Below are 18,043 nucleotides of genomic sequence, written 5' to 3'. Positions count from 1 at the left end.
GCATCTTGCGGTAACTTGTATTGTCGCATTCGTGGTAATACCACTCCTGCCTTGAGTGTAACTCGGTATGGTGTAATGTTCATGCAACCAACATCAGTAGGGCCTTGTGCCCATAGATGTGCTGGTAAAGTCTGTAGTCGGGGATCCATGTCTCTAGACACATAGTGACCTTTAAAATCACGTAAACAACCTTATTCCTCCCGGAGAACAACATATTATGGCTCCTAGGGCTTTCAGAGTTTTAATTCCTAACAAATTTTCTGGGCATGATTTAGTAAGCAATAAATCTGTAGTTCGTGTCAAAGGTCCTATCGTAAGTGGAAGAGGCTGTGATACTTCGTTAACAATAGGTTTTCCTGAAAAACCAAGGGAAACATTTTGAGAGCCTGAGAGGGGTGCCCCTGGAACTTCACTACGTTTTATAGTTGTACGACTTGCCCCTGTATCGAGTAAGAATTTTCTATCTTGACCTAATAATTCACTATGTACATAAGGTCCTTCTTGATCTACAGGAATCTCGATAAGCGGTAAGTCAACTTCCCTCTCTAGGCTGGTTCATGCGTAACGCTGATACTCAGGATATTCATACTGTGCAGTCTGATACATTTGTCGTGTGGTGGTTTGTGTGGCAGTAACAGGCAACGGTGGTGCAGCTGGCACAAACTGTATTGGCTGTTGTGCGGCTGGCATGGCCTGGGAATGTGCCAAATGTGGCATAGCTCCTTGTTCATTCTGATCTTGTCTGAGTGGCCGTGATCTTTCTTGTGTTTTACCTATGGCGATATTGTGTTTTAAAACTGGACAATCGTGTACGTAATGACCTGGCTTTTTGCAATAATTGCATGTCCCTTTTACCGGTCCTGCTGAATCGGACTGTGTCATACCCTTTTTATGTCCTTCAGCCGGTACTGTCTGAGACACTAGCATTTTCATTTTTGTATCTTTCATACGTCTTTGTTCGTGTTCTTGTTCATCTCTAATTCTATTGTGATGATACTGTAACATTTGTAGCATTTGTGACGGAGTGTTACTTTGCCAGGTACTCTCGAATTTCAATATTCTATTCTTTACTGGAGGTAATGCATTTTCTACTAATTTTGTCACAAATAAATGTGGATACGACTCACTACTTGTTTTTATACCACTATTTATTCCAAAACATTTTTCAAATCGGGCATAATAGTTACTTGTGTCTTCATCATGCTTTTGTTTACAGGCCGTGATTGCACCCCAATCTTCCTTTTTCGTAGTTAACAAACGTGGCAGTACTTGTACTAGTAAACCTGGTAATGCTTTGACTTTATCCCCGAGCCCTGAACCTGCAGCTCGGGCCTTTTCTTCCGTTTCTAATGCTGTCCAATCTATCTTTTGGTCTCCCACTTCCCACTCTTTTTCTTTCAGTTTTTCATAAATACCAGCAGGTAAGAGCACCTTTAATATCGTCATAATATCAGGATAGGTATACTCTCCCATCAGCAACATGTCCTTAATTTCTCGGTGGAAACCCGCTGGGTCTTTGTCATGACTTGGTACTACTTTCTTCATTTCTAACAATTCAATTTTTGATATGGGTGTGTATACAAATACACGGTGAAACTCATTGTCTTCGCCTTTTATTGGGTGCACTTCTCGTAAGGGATTTTGTCTATCCATATAATACGGCGTTCTTTCTCTGCGGGGCAGCGGGAAAGAATCCGGATTTATAAAAAGGACATACTGTTTACGTGACACTAATATTTCTTTAATCAACTTGTTACTAGAACCTCTCCATCTGTTCGTGAGTAGTTCCGTTAATATATCAGGTAAAGGACCAGGGTCAGCATGTTGGCTCTTATATAGTATAAGGAGTTGCTGAATCATATAGATTCCAGCTAAACGTTGTTCATCTGTACTAAGGTTAAAAAACGTGTGTGCTACGGTCTCATCACCGTATTTTTCAGGACTGTCAATCCAGTGAACGGCTGATCTGGCCAATTCTTGCTCATCCATGGAATCGAGGAGGTGGTAACCCCTTCGTTCTCGTAGTAGTTTATCTGCGGCTTGGAACAGATGTTCAGGAGACTTTAAATTTATCACAGGCGTCGGATACGTTCTGCTATTATTTGGACATACAGAGTGTATGGGATCAGAAAAGCATCTAGTATTATCACAGGATCTTCCTCTGCCTACGTATGCTATGGTTTCTGACTGTCTTGCGGAATTCCCTGATTCGGAGACTTCATCTTGCTCGAACTCGTCTGTTTCCAATCTTTCTTCGTGAATGCGTTCTATTTCTCTACGGATTTTTCGGCACATGGCTATTATACAGTTTTTCTTATCGTGTCTCCCTTCTGATATATTCTGGCTCCATCTTGTAAGAATAAGCATTGTATTCGGGTCTACCCCCGGACGGTCTTGATTTCTGATCACGCAGTTTATGAGGAAACGTAACAGTTCCCCCTGTATCTCTACTTTCTGGAATTCCATAGCTCTGTTAATACATTCTGGGTCTCGCCCTGTTTGGACAAAATGATATATGTTATCTAGATGCGTAGTCATTCCTGGTAACCTCGCTAAATACTCTGCGGCTCGTCTGATACGTAATGATGCCAGGACCATTTCGTCCTCTTTACCGACCACCGGGTCATATCTACAATCTATAAGGAGTTCCTTAAGCGTACGTTCACTTACGAATTTGGGTGTACGTGAATGCGCTGATTCTTGAAAAATAAGTTTATTTATTCTAGGTGGCGTAAAAGTATTGCTTGCACCTCCCGTGGCCCCTTCAGGGGCGTCGGGTGTGAATGGATTCGTCGAACGTGACACAGCAACTATAGGTGTCGATACCACTGTAGAATCGATTGCGGGGACAGATGCGGAAACAGACGTGCTTGCCGGAGCTCGCGTCGGGACTTGCTGTTGCACGGGGACAGATACCTGATCCTGACGTTGAACCCCTCCGCCAGACGGTCTATGTGGTGTGGGGTTAGCATACTCGGGAGCTGCGTCATCTAGATATGAGGAAAGAAAAACATCTTCTGCGGTTCTGGGATGCCCTTTTGGATGTACCTTAATTGGAAATAATGGGGGTGGCAAGTCTTTTGGCATCTCTGGAACAGCCTTAGGTAGTCCTTCGGCTAGGAGGGGATACATACCACTCATAAGAGCGTTTCTTTGTCTATCTACTTGTTCTGATTTTACTCGGATACCTTCCTCAATTAATATATTTTCTTGAACTTCCTTTGAACTTTCTTTACTCCTCTCTTCCTGTCTACGTGCTTTTTCTGTACGTCTATGAGATTCTTTACGCCATAACTCAACAGCGTCTTTCTGTGACTGTCTGACTTTTCTTTTCCATAACTCTTCCTCCACTTTCATGATGCACTCTGCATCCCAGGTTCCCGCTGCGGGCCACCTTTGACTTTCCGGCAATCCCTTGGTATAATCTACCCACAGATCAAGAAACAATATGGCATCTAAGCCATGCTTGTGATACATAAAATGCCCAGGGGTGTCCCTAGGAGGAATAGGAACTGCTTCTTCGAGCACCCCTTTTCTGGTAGTAATCTGTCTTAACTTCGAGAAGAGCGGCATCTCGACAACTGATCTGATACTTACTCTTGAATTCACTTAATACGGAAAACACAATAATGAACGGTGAACAATGAACAATCATTCATACCACAATATGCAAGACATTTGAACACTTTGAACATTTAAACATTAAACATTTTAAAAATGACCGACGATGATGACAGTCTGCATGACTAATCACCAAGCTGAATTCTTGACAATAACTGAATACTTCGGAATACTTGATATACTGCTGAACAGTACATATACACTGCTAAACAGTGCAGACCGGATTTGTGTACCCAAATCCGTCTTGACCGGCACAACCTATGTGCTGTCAACACGCCTCCCCGGCGATGGTACTCACCGAGTAGCTCCTTGAAACGGAAGGCCTCAGAGAATGAACGGGACTCGATGACTGCGGACAGCGGACCCTCTGGACATCGGGATTTCGAAAACCTGGTGGGCCTCTGTATACCTCGGATCTTGCTCTCTCAGCTAGGCTCTGGTCGGGATACTTCGCACTTCTCACCGCCTCGTCTGGGTTGATCGCAGCCTCAGTCGCCCCCGCTTGACCGGAGGGAGCTTACAGGAAATCCTGCTGGTACGCGTTTATGGTCCGTCCAGCTGTGGCAGGAGACCGGGCCTGCAACGCACCGCCGGCGCGTGAGATGAGAAAGTGTCCCTATTCGGGCGCCATTATGTGGTAAATATTCTTTTTACCTTGACTGAATTTCATACGGAATCTAAAATAAAGTAGAATAGCTCAGAATAACAAGAGGCAGAATCCGTGGTATAAGAGATTTTCTGAATGGGCTTTATTCCAAAATGGCCGACTCGAGTGGCGGCCTTCAGGTTCCGTCACCACGAGGGTTCAGGAAGTGAAGTACAATACTTTATTGACAAGAAGTAACTTTTATAGCTCATACATTACAATGAAATGAATGCAAAAGGCGTAACAATTGATAAGAAAAATGACATAGTGGTACGTAATCGAAACTAGGCGTAATAAGGAGCAGAAAGAAACATGATTGGCTCTGATTATCATGCATAGGTGGATCTATAAGATAATACTTAACATAGATGCGCGCGCAACAGCATGACGTGTGATTGACGTGCAACTAGGGGGTGAAGGGGACTTGACATTTAGCTCTACATGTGGAGACGAGAAGTCTGGGGGGTCAAGTCAACCTAATCCCAAATCATATCTAACATCCTATGTTTAGAGAACTATGTTATCCACAAGAAAAGACTCTCGGACAGAATCTATTCTATACTGACTGTGTGTGCGTGTACAAGCGTCTAAGTGTCTATATGAGATGCGAGGGGCAGAAAACTTTCCATGGCAACAGGGCTATGAATTACTTGCAGGAGGACGGAAAGGCCGAGTCCTTTGCTTGTGAGCTTAGAGGAAATGTTTACCTAAATCACTGGACAGGAATGCATCGGCTGAAGAGCAAAGTAGATAATTCGAAGGTGAAATACAGCTTCTTGGCAGGCAGGCAAAACTGGCCGAGGCAGGCACCGTTAGCTGCACAGGGAGTAGGACAAAGTTCATGGATACAGATGCGAGCTCAAGCTGAAGCTGTCAGAGACAGAGAGCAGGGAAGGCTTTAAGGACAGGATCGGGCCTACTTGCCTGAACTGTAAAAATGGAGTAACTTAGCCATATAAAGTCGGTGGCCTTTCATACTTAGGAATCGAATATCCAGCCCATTGATGGCGGATCTGACAGAGAACATGTTGACGGTGGACGCACATATGTTTGCGTTTTGGAAACTGGAACTGGAGGGAACATACATGTACTTGTGACATGCACATAGAACCGTTGGGGTCCAAGATAGGGGACATAACTGATCAGGAAAATCCACATTTCCACAAAGGGATAGAAGTTCTGGGGTGCCACCTTTAACTTCCAGACAGGGCAGTCCTGTTTTCTCACAGCAGCCAACACCAGCAACAAGAACACCTGCGGCAACAAAAGCAAAAGGAACACAAGAATCATCCACAACCTCTGCATTGACTTGGTATAAAATGGCAGTGCAGAGATGAAGGCAAAACAGGTCAAGCAAGTTGTAGCACCAATGACCATTGAGAGGATGTTCAATGAGCATCTGGATGACCCATTAGGTATACATGGATCGAAACTCATTGGTGTATTGGCATGCGAGGATGAACCAATGGCCACAGCTCAGCAGTCTGGCAATAAAGTATCTGGCATGTTCGGTAGCTAGTGTGTCTGCAGAGTGTGTGCTCATTGCAGCTGGCACAGTCATCACAGTGAGAAGGACCCCTCTCTCACCTCAAAACATTGAGAGATTGACCATGATTAAAATAAAATAAACTAATATTGTATACCACCGATTTACACCATTTCTGAAACACCAAAGGAGGAAGATGAGTGTGATTAGTCAGACTCAGATCAGAGTATGTCAGCTGACCAACTGCTGGGCGAGCCACCTGAGTTTAAGGACAAACTCTACTTCCCTGACTGAGTAGACCACCATAGAATGTTTATTTCCGAATTGCTTTGCAAAAAAAAAATGATATAGCAAGATTTTCTCACAAATTATTCCAGTTTCATCAGTGTTCAAAGTCAAAGTTCATTCCAAGTAGTCATTCCAAATTATAAAAATGGCATCCAACATGCGAGCCTGTAACGCAATATTATAATATTCTCACTAACAATTCATCATCCCTTTATCAAAAGCATATTAGCCTTAACAATGCTCACCCGAAGGTCCGCAGATTTGTCCCACCAATAATTCCAGTCAGTGTATGAGAAAGCCGCTGACACCAAAACGGAACCAATTCTTCCGATTATCCTAAAAGGTCCCTGCAGTATGGGGTAGCCTGTGTGTTATAAAAAGAAAGATAGCCGACTTAGAGTACCCGCTAGAATCTACAGATTTGCAGAATATCTATACCACAATGATACACATACCTCGGTGGGTTGTGTCCTCACGTCATACCGGATATGGCAGAAACCTATTCCCGTTACTAAGCGGGATTACATAGCAATTAACAGAAAGCGAAGAGGTGACTGTAAGCACCGCAAAAGAAATCGCGCCATCTTTGAATGGCAGATTCAAAACACTCATTTCACACAATGTCATAATAACAAAAATATCTCTAGGATTCTACCATGTAAAAGTATACTTTTTTGAATAAAATAGAAGCGCCCCACTTAGTTGCTCATGCCTCGTCATCTAGGCCCTTAGTTATAAAATCACTACAAAGGAAATCACGCCATCTTTGAATGGCAAATGCAAAATACTCGTTTCACACTATATCAGAATAGCAATTCAATGAAAAATATCTCAATTCAGTTGCTCCTACCTTGTCAAATAAGACCTTAATTACAAACTCACTACCAATTACAAAAAATAATGCCAACCTATAATGGCATAAGTATATATAAGGTTCTACCGCATACAAGCATACATATTAAATTGAATAAAAGCGCCTAAATCAGTTGCTCATGCCCTCTCATTTGAGTCCTAAATTACTGAATCATATTCACAAAACACATTTACAATGGCATAAATTCAATATAGGTAAAAGATAGAAACAAAAATATATGCCATAAGAAGCTACAGCCTTCAATCACCAAGGAAGTATTGTAATTCCTGATCATAATTAAGCCCCTCCTCTATAGCTTGTAAACGCATGATCCATCGTGCCTCATGCCGCCGTAGTCTCAACTCCCTATTACCACCACATGGGTCTTGTCCAATTTGTTCTATACCAAAAAACTTGAGGTTTTTAATTGGGCCTTATGCACTGCAGTTTTGCACATGTTCTGTAATCGGATATTTGTTATCATTATTTTTTATTGCTCGCATGTGTTCTGCAACTCGTTTCTTTAGTGCCCTCATAGTACTTCCCACATATATTTTTGCATATTTGCACACAATAATATATATGACAAATTTCGTGCCACAATTAATATTGGACATGATAGAGTACACTCCACCCATACAATCTTTAAATTGCTTAGTCTTATGTTCAGCAAACCTACACATCCCGCAGTGACCACATTTAAAAAAACCTATAGAGGCTTGTGTTAACCATGAATTTGATTCTGTAACAGTAGGATAGCTGGGACTCAGTAGAGTACCCAATGTTCTCCCCCTCCTGAATGTAATCTGGGGTCTGTCTGTTAGAAATTCTTGTAAAGTTCTATCTGCCTTTAAGATATGCCAGTGTTTATTAAGGCTTTTGCATAGTGTAGTATTCACATGAGTATAATCTGTAATCAATCTAATCTGTGTAGGAGGTTGTTGGTCAATATTTCTTGGTATCAAAGTGGTAGTTCTCTTAATCTTAATGACCCTCTCTTTTGCTTTCTTAACATCACAATGCAAATATCCTCTCTGGATAAAGCGCCTTTCCATGTCCATTATACAAGCAATAAAATGTATGTCATCACTACAATTGCGTCTGGCTCTCAACATCTCCCCATAGGGGATCGCCTTAATCTGATGCTGAGGGTGTGCGCTTTTCACATGTAATAATGAATTACAGGCAGTAGGTTTGTGATACATCTTACTCTGAATGAGCCCATCTTTGATATACATTTCTACATCAAGAAATATCACAGTATTAGTGCTCGAATGGGTAGTGAACCTGATATTCATGTCATTAACATTAAGATATTCAATAAATTCTCCCAATAGTTGTTCTGTACCTGTCCAAATCATAAGGTAGTCATCTATGAGCCGCCCCCAATAAACTTGGTTTGATAGAGGGCGGGCCTTCACCTGGCGACAGGGAGGCAATTCTAAACTAAGTGGGGGCCATATTAAGCCCTAGGCACAAACCCTACATGCCCAATGGAAGGAGAATGGAGGGGAGACCCCTGTTGTCAGACTTGCCTCAAGGTGCATCTCCCGTGATATCACCTAGGTGTATCCATCTGTCCTCCCCTTTGCCTAGGGCTTAATGTGAGCCCCTATCTCGGTGGAGTGTGACAAAGGTCATCCCACCAGGTGGTACCCTCTCACCACAAAATTGGTAAGAACAGAGCCCCATTCATTGGTCCTGATGAATGCCATGGACCCACCTGGGCCAAACGGCAGAAACATGTTGACCATCTCCACTATGGTGATGGGACAATAAATTCCCCTATCTCATCGTCCACCTTTTTAATAGCCTACAGCTACACGTCCTATTAAAATTTATTTGGTAACTGTACTTTTGTATTTCACTCACTTTTCACGTGCCCCCACTTAGTTTAGAAATGCCTCCCTGTCGCCTGGTGAAGGCCCGCCCTTTATCAAACCAAATTTTTAGAGGGCGAGGACAGCCGATGATGAAGCATGACACCTGGTGGTGTGTGAGGCCAGTCCTTCACTTTGTGAGATGTCCACACTCAAATTCAATCTTAGAGTACCATCAGTCACTCTACTGGGAGCGGCCCCATTTGTGTTGAACACTCCTGAGTGACCCAGACTCTGTCTACTCTGCTTTCAGGTACTCTTTGACACGAATCCACCTTTGAATTCCAACGGACACTTTTCTTCTTTCCCACAGTGGCATTTCCTTGAAGTCCTCCATTGAGATTGACGGCTGTTTCTGACACCACTTCAGCCCTATGCACCCAGCTTCCCTGGAATAAGTAACTCTGGTACTACGGTATCCATGGGTGGGGTGGCTCTCCAACCTTCTATGATCCAAAGGGTTTCCTCGTACTCCACTGGGAAGGGTCCTTAAACTTTAAAACTGCCACCGCGACTCTCCCATTGAATTGTACATAGCAGACGGTCATGTTCTCACACTGCACCCGTCATCCATGGGTTCCCTACCTACTCACCTTCGGTGGTTCCTTGGGATCCCAGTGATTCTACAACCACTAGACACTGTCGTCTTGACTCGAGTTGTGGTTCTTATACTAATATTTTAGTATATAGTTTAGTCTCCCCATGGAGCCCACTGTGTATTAGTGCTACTTACAAGTGTTTCTGTGCTACAGTATTGTGTGATTTGTGTTTATCTGCGTGTAGCAGATACTGTGAAGTATTTAGAGTATGTTATAATATTAAATACATATTTTTATAACTGCTATGTGGTTCTCCTTTCATCTAACTAATACAATAAGGTTGCATTCTGATAAAACAAGCTGCTTAACATTCCTTCAAGACTAAGCCAGAAGGCTGCTCTCCACAGCTACCACTTGGATAGCTTTCTAAGGTTATCGTTGACCTCTTAAATCACCATAAGGGTTGTTTGGACTGGTGCAAGATGCCTGCTTTAATTAGTGGACATCATATACCAGGCCAACTTCTCACACTGTTACACTTGTGTCTATTCTGCTGTTGATTGTTGCACTTGTGTCTGTACTACAGCTTCCTACCTGGTACGTGTTTGCACAACCTAGTCCTGCCATACATCTGTTGTGAAAGTTACATGCGCAGCAGCTGCCCTTTCCGCATGTGTTCTGCGTTGATGAAACCATGCTCCATACAGAGATATCAAAATAATTCTCTTTGTCAATGCTTCTTTTTAGATGGTCGTTGCTAGAAGTAAATCCCTGCTCTGACCATCTTACTTGCTTTAGGTGGGAGGTAGTTCACTATTTAAAACACTCCTTAACCAACCTGCCTCTAATTATACTACTACTTCTTTCACCTTTTGAATACAAGACCTTCCAACCCCACCTCACAGGGTGAGTGCTAAAGCATTGTGCATGCTTGCTGTGGATACACCAATCACCCTAATGCAAAAATACCAGCTAATGTCGCACCAATCACAGAGGTTCAGGCCGATCAGCCAATCCACAAATCTCACAAGCAAATCACCAATCGCTCTCTAGGTTGCTCTGCTTCTCAATCTGAATGTTTTTAAAGCAGGGATGTGCATTTAATTATCTTCTTGCTTCCTTAAATTGCTGTTACACACTGCTCTGCTGGTGGGCAGAACTCCACAGAGTATCCTGGAATTTTTAAGTGATTATTCAATTTTACGAGCTCTGCCAACCCTACCATTTACCCACAGACGCATCCTCCACCCATTCAACCTTTCACCCATTCTTCATTAACCCACTGAGAAGAATTACTTTCTCCCATCATTCATTTCACCCGCCCAGGCAGGTATCCTTTCACCCATGTACCCATCCTTCACCCACCCATGCATCCTATCACCCACCTATGCATCCTTTCACCTTCACTCACCCATGCATCGTTTCACTCATATCATTTCACCCATCCTTTCTCCTTCAATCCTTTGTTTCCATTTTCCATCAACCCATCATTTTTAGTGTTTTATTAGGAGCTTTTGTCTGCTGAGTTGCAGATAGAAGGGGCCATTAACTCAACTCCTATGTAGCTGCTAAAGTGGAGGGTGGGGTTCATGACACCCTTGCAGTGAGTATACTAGTAATGTCAACAAGCACAAAATGTGACTTACCACCGTCCGTCTTGTTTCCGGGACTCCCCCTTCGACTGCCACTGCGTCTGCTCCGCTGGTGCTGTCACTGTCCTCGGCAATGTTCTGTGCGGCTTGAAAAAACATTACAAGTTTTAGATGCCAGATACACCTCCCCTTATTATTTTTTTTAACAAAATTCAAGCACACTACATCACTGTAGTTCAGCTGAAGTGTCTTCTATCAAAATATCACTTTGGCCAGTTTGTTTGCTGGCAGTGTTTGAAAAGCCAGGTAGTCAAGAAGACCAATAACCTTTTGTAATGGAGGGGCAGAGCTACGATGACTGTTGAGTCATTGGCACACAGTAAAGGAGAGGAATAATAATTGGTCAATGAAGGACATAAGGTCTTGGTTGGCAAAGGCAATGGGACTGTCCTCATTCTAGTTCCAGCCACGCTACACTGTCATCAAAACTGCTGGCATAAATGAATACATACCCAAAATTGTGGGGACCCACCCATGACCATGGCCATTCTCTAGTAGTTTTCCTGTTTGAACATGAGCTGGAAAAGGAAAGCCTTCTCAACTAGCATGCGTAGAATAAGAATATCTTTCTTGGTGTAACATTGTGCTTAATTCTTGTATTCATTTTAATCCTATGCTACTGTATTATACATGTTATGCTTGAAGTGTTTTCCTTTGAGCAGCACCATGGTGATGGAATCTAGCATTCCTGAGATGAGTCAGTTGCACCTGACTTCGCTTCGATGTGGGCTCATATTGGTCATTCTCACTTATTCTTGTTCTGAGTACTCCGCTTTGCAGTTTACTCTTATGCTGTTAAGGAGACTCACAAGATTGAGATCAATCTTTTGTTCTCTGTAATTCTTGGTCTAAACCTGACCCTCACGTTAGACTGCCTTTATTCCTAAACAAATAGCCCAACTTTTAATGTTGGATATATTTCTAATTGCAAGATTTAAAAAAAATACTCAAGATACCACCGTTTTGAGGCACTACTTGCTTTCAGTTAATGCACTGCTCTCTGCATAGATTTCCTGCCTTGCTTCCATGCACGATATGAATACCTTTGATGCCAACGTTACACCGTTTCAAAACTTTTACTTCAGTGTGCACTGTTCCTTAACTGGCTTTCTATGCTGCCATTATGCAGGTTGTGAAGTATTCCTGCGCCAACAGTAAAGTGTGTTTATATTTTATTGACTTTCTGAAGCTCTATTGTTAGCGTACCTCGTGGTGAAATATCCTATATGCTTAAACGATTTAACTTCTTTGGAAGATAATAAAGGCCTCAACCACCTCACTTATTTGGAAATCAACAATTAATCCTAAAGACCTCACCTGTTTGGAAATCAACATTGTCTCAACGATCATTTGGAATTTTGCTTCCTTTCTCGGGGCTCCACTTGGAACTCCGACTTCTGCCTCTCATCTCCTGTCTCCAAGACTGCGTTTCAACATACGTCGTCACGTTACGCTGTACGCTACGTGCGTAACGTGGCGGCCATTTTGGAAAAGCCTGCATTTTTGTTTTGTGTTTCTCTTCAGCGCTCTAGTGTGCAATTCCTCAACTTACAGGACACCGTTGATACCGGAATTCTCTTTTACCTACAGAGCGCTGCTGCAATCACAACTATTGCTGGTATTTCCATTTGTTTTAACCCCTTCGCTGCTAGGCCTTTTCCCCTCCTGTGCTAAGCCCTTTTTGGGCTATTTGAGGTAGTGCGCGCTTAGGCCCCTGTAACTTTTTGACCACATTAGGTATCCACGCCAAATTTGCGTCCTTTTCTTCCAACATCTTGGGGATTCTAAAGGTACCCAGGGTTTGTGGATTCTCCTAGAGGGGTCACAGAAATTAGTCAAAATACAGCAATTTTTTTTTTTTTTTGTGAAAAATGTGAAAAACGGGCTGCAAATGAAAGCTTCTGGGTTTTTCTCTGCAAATGGTATCAAAAAAGGGTTTGTGGGGCTGAAATCACAATTTCTCCAGCTTTTAGGGAATGACAGACTTTTGTTAGAAAACCAACATTTTTTACACAGTTTTGGCCTTTTTCTGGGACATACCCTATTTTTGCTATTTTTTGTGCTTTCAACCTCCTTCCAGTTAACGGTAGAAAAGGGTAACAAAACAATAATGGATCCTGGAAAGCTATACATTTTTGAAAAGTAGACAAAATTCTGAATTCAGCAAGGGGTCATTTACGTAGATCCATCAAGGTTTCTTTATAGAAATTTACAGGCAAATATAGGAGAAATTAAAAATTTGTTGAAAAAAGCAGCCTCTTGAGTCAACGTTTTTACCTGTAACTTCTTCGAATTATGACATCTCTTTGAAAGCAATGTACCGTTACATCCGGTAGACCTTCCTGGTTGTGTGGACATATAGGACTTGTAGGTTCATCAAGAGCCCAACGAACCCAGAGTAGAAAAATGAGCAGCATTTTGTAATGTTTTTTTTTTTTGGTCCGGGTATATAGCAATTATTGTGGGAAAATGTATACTTGGAAAAATCGGTATGAAAGTCACCTATGTATTTCTGAAATGGGAACAAATTACAGAGTTCAGAAACAGTGCATATTTGCACATTTTCGAAATTGGGAATACTCATATTTGCATGACAATTATTGGTCATTTTTCAAAATGACTTTTTTTTTACACAATGTCTTTCATTTGGAAGGGAGAAATGCATCAAAAATCAACAGGTAATAACAGTAGCTTTACAAATTTGAACTACCCTAAGTCTCCCGAGAAAAATGGTACCTCACTTGTGTGGGTAGGCATAGTGCCCACGACAGGAAGTGGCTCAAAACCTAAGGTGAACACACCACATTTTCACACTGAAAATTTACACTTTTTTTGCAAAGAGTCTAGCTGTAGTTTTTGAACCCTAGCCCTGCCGGCACCTAGAGAAACCTAGCAAACCTATACATTTTTGAAAACTAGACACCCAGGGGAATCCAGGATGGGGTGACTTGACTGCCTCCCACCATGGTCTGTTACCCAGAATCCCTTGCAAACGTAAAAAATTGAAAAAAAAACCACATTTTCCCCACATTTCTGTGATGCAAAGTTCTGGAATCTGCGTGGATCCACAAATTTCCACCCACCCCGCGTTCCCCAAAGTCCTACAAGAAAAATGGTACCTCACTTGTGCGGGTCGGCCTAGTGCCCGCGACAGGAAACGGCGCAAAACGCAATGTGGTTTTGGAGTGAAAAATGACCCTTTTTTTGGCAAAGTGACCAGCTGTAGATTTTGTACCCTAGCCCTGCCGGCACCTAGGGAAACCTAGCAAACCTATACATTTCTGAAAACTAGACACCCAGGGGAATCCAGGATGGGGTGACTTGACTGCCTCCCACCATGGTCTGTTACCCAGAATCCCTTGCAAACGTAAAAAATTGAAAAAAAACCCACATTTTCCCCACATTTCTGTGATGCAAAGTTCTGGAATCTGCGTGGATCCACAAATTTCCACCCACCCCGCGTTCCCCAAAGTCCTACGAGAAAAATGGTACCTCACTTGTGCAGGTCGGCCTAGTGCCCGCGACAGGAAACGGCGCAAAACGCAACGTGGTTTTGGAGTGAAAAATGACCCTTTTTTTGGCAAAGTGACTAGCTGTAGATTTTGTACCCTAGCCCTGCCGGCACCTAGGGAAACCTAGCAAACCTATACATTTCTGAAAACTAGACACCCAGGGGAATCCAGGATGGGGTGACTTGACTGCCTCCCACCATGGTCTGTTACCCAGAATCCCTTGCAAACGTAAAAAATTGACAAAAAAAACACATTTTCCCCACATTTCTGTGATGGAAAGTTCTGGAATCTGCGTGGATCCACAAATTTCCACCCACCCCGCGTTCCCCAAAGTCCTACGAGAAAAATGGTACCTCACTTGTGCGGGTCGGCCTAGTGCCCGCGACAGGAAAAGGCGCAAAACGCAACGTTGTTTTTGGAGTGAAAAATGACCCTTTTTTTGGCAAAGTGACTAGCTGTAGATTTTGTACCCTAGCCCTGCCGGCACCTAGGGAAACCTAGCAAACCTATACATTTCTGAAAACTAGACACCCAGGGGAATCCAGGATGGGGTGACTTGACTGCCTCCCACCATGGTCTGTTACCCAGAATCCCTTGCAAACGTAAAAAATTGACAAAAAAAACACATTTTCCCCACATTTCTGTGATGGAAAGTTCTGGAATCTGCGTGGATCCACAAATTTCCACCCACCCCGCGTTCCCCAAAGTCCTACGAGAAAAATGGTACCTCACTTGTGCGGGTCGGCCTAGTGCCCGCGACAGGAAACGGCGCAAAACGCAACATGGTTTTGGAGTGAAAAATGACCCTTTTTTTGGCAAAGTGACTAGCTGTAGATTTTGTACCCTAGCCCTGCCGGCACCTAGGGAAACCTAGCAAACCTATACATTTCTGAAAACTAGACACCCAGGGGAATCCAGGATGGGGTGACTTGACTGCCTCCCACCATGGTCTGTTACCCAGAATCCCTTGCAAACGTAAAAAATTGACAAAAAAAACACATTTTCCCCACATTTCTGTGATGGAAAGTTCTGGAATCTGCGTGGATCCACAAATTTCCACCCACCCCGCGTTCCCCAAAGTCCTACGAGAAAAATGGTACCTCACTTGTGCGGGTCGGCCTAGTGCCCGCGACAGGAAACGGCGCAAAACGCAACGTGGTTTTGGAGTGAAAAATGACCCTTTTTTTGGCAAAGTGACTAGCTGTAGATTTTGTACCCTAGCCCTGCCGGCACCTAGGGAAACCTAGCAAACCTATACATTTCTGAAAACTAGACACCCAGGGGAATCCAGGATGGGGTGACTTGACTGCCTCCCACCATGGTCTGTTACCCAGAATCCCTTGCAAACGTAAAAAATTGACAAAAAAAACACATTTTCCCCACATTTCTGTGATGGAAAGTTCTGGAATCTGCGTGGATCCACAAATTTCCACCCACCCCGCGTTCCCCAAAGTCCTACGAGAAAAATGGTACCTCACTTGTGCGGGTCGGCCTAGTGCCCGCGACAGGAAACGGCGCAAAACGCAACGTGGTTTTGGAGTGAAAAATGACCCTTTTTTTGGCAAAGTGACTAGCTGTAGATTTTGTACCCTAGCCCTGCCGGCACCTAGGGAAACCTAGCAAACCTATACATTTCTGAAAACTAGACACCCAGGGGAATCCAGGATGGGGTGACTTGACTGCCTCCCACCATGGTCTGTTACCCAGAATCCCTTGCAAACGTAAAAAATTGACAAAAAAAACACATTTTCCCCACATTTCTGTGATGGAAAGTTCTGGAATCTGCGTGGATCCACAAATTTCCACCCACCCCGCGTTCCCCAAAGTCCTACGAGAAAAATGGTACCTCACTTGTGCGGGTCGGCCTAGTGCCCGCGACAGGAAACGGCGCAAAACGCAACGTGGTTTTGGAGTGAAAAATGACCCTTTTTTTGGCAAAGTGACTAGCTGTAGATTTTGTACCCTAGCCCTGCCGGCACCTAGGGAAACCTAGCAAACCTATACATTTCTGAAAACTAGACACCCAGGGGAATCCAGGATGGGGTGACTTGACTGCCTCCCACCATGGTCTGTTACCCAGAATCCCTTGCAAACGTAAAAAATTGACAAAAAAAACACATTTTCCCCACATTTCTGTGATGGAAAGTTCTGGAATCTGCGTGGATCCACAAATTTCCACCCACCCCGCGTTCCCCAAAGTCCTACGAGAAAAATGGTACCTCACTTGTGCGGGTCGGCCTAGTGCCCGCGACAGGAAACGGCGCAAAACGCAACGTGGTTTTGGAGTGAAAAATGACCCTTTTTTTGGCAAAGTGACTAGCTGTAGATTTTGTACCCTAGCCCTGCCGGCACCTAGGGAAACCTAGCAAACCTATACATTTCTGAAAACTAGACACCCAGGGGAATCCAGGATGGGGTGACTTGACTGCCTCCCACCATGGTCTGTTACCCAGAATCCCTTGCAAACGTAAAAAATTGACAAAAAAAACACATTTTCCCCACATTTCTGTGATGGAAAGTTCTGGAATCTGCGTGGATCCACAAATTTCCACCCACCCCGCGTTCCCCAAAGTCCTACGAGAAAAATGGTACCTCACTTGTGCGGGTCGGCCTAGTGCCCGCGACAGGAAACGGCGCAAAACGCAACGTGGTTTTGGAGTGAAAAATGACCCTTTTTTTGGCAAAGTGACTAGCTGTAGATTTTGTACCCTAGCCCTGCCGGCACCTAGGGAAACCTAGCAAACCTATACATTTCTGAAAACTAGACACCCAGGGGAATCCAGGATGGGGTGACTTGACTGCCTCCCACCATGGTCTGTTACCCAGAATCCCTTGCAAACGTAAAAAATTGACAAAAAAAACACATTTTCCCCACATTTCTGTGATGGAAAGTTCTGGAATCTGCGTGGATCCACAAATTTCCACCCACCCCGCGTTCCCCAAAGTCCTACGAGAAAAATGGTACCTCACTTGTGCGGGTCGGCCTAGTGCCCGCGACAGGAAACGGCGCAAAACGCAACATGGTTTTGGAGTGAAAAATGACCCTTTTTTTGGCAAAGTGACTAGCTGTAGATTTTGTACCCTAGCCCTGCCGGCACCTAGGGAAACCTAGCAAACCTATACATTTCTGAAAACTAGACACCCAGGGGAATCCAGGATGGGGTGACTTGACTGCCTCCCACCATGGTCTGTTACCCAGAATCCCTTGCAAACGTAAAAAATTGACAAAAAAAACACATTTTCCCCACATTTCTGTGATGGAAAGTTCTGGAATCTGCGTGGATCCACAAATTTCCACCCACCCCGCGTTCCCCAAAGTCCTACGAGAAAAATGGTACCTCACTTGTGCGGGTCGGCCTAGTGCCCGCGACAGGAAACGGCGCAAAACGCAACGTGGTTTTGGAGTGAAAAATGACCCTTTTTTTGGCAAAGTGACTAGCTGTAGATTTTGTACCCTAGCCCTGCCGGCACCTAGGGAAACCTAGCAAACCTATACATTTCTGAAAACTAGACACCCAGGGGAATCCAGGATGGGGTGACTTGACTGCCTCCCACCATGGTCTGTT

This window comes from Triturus cristatus, chromosome 12, assembly GCF_964204655.1.
Source record: "Triturus cristatus chromosome 12, aTriCri1.1, whole genome shotgun sequence".
NCBI lineage: Eukaryota > Metazoa > Chordata > Amphibia > Caudata > Salamandridae > Triturus > Triturus cristatus.
The sequence above is the reverse complement of the archived record's forward strand: the minus strand, read 5'-3'. Positions refer to the sequence as shown.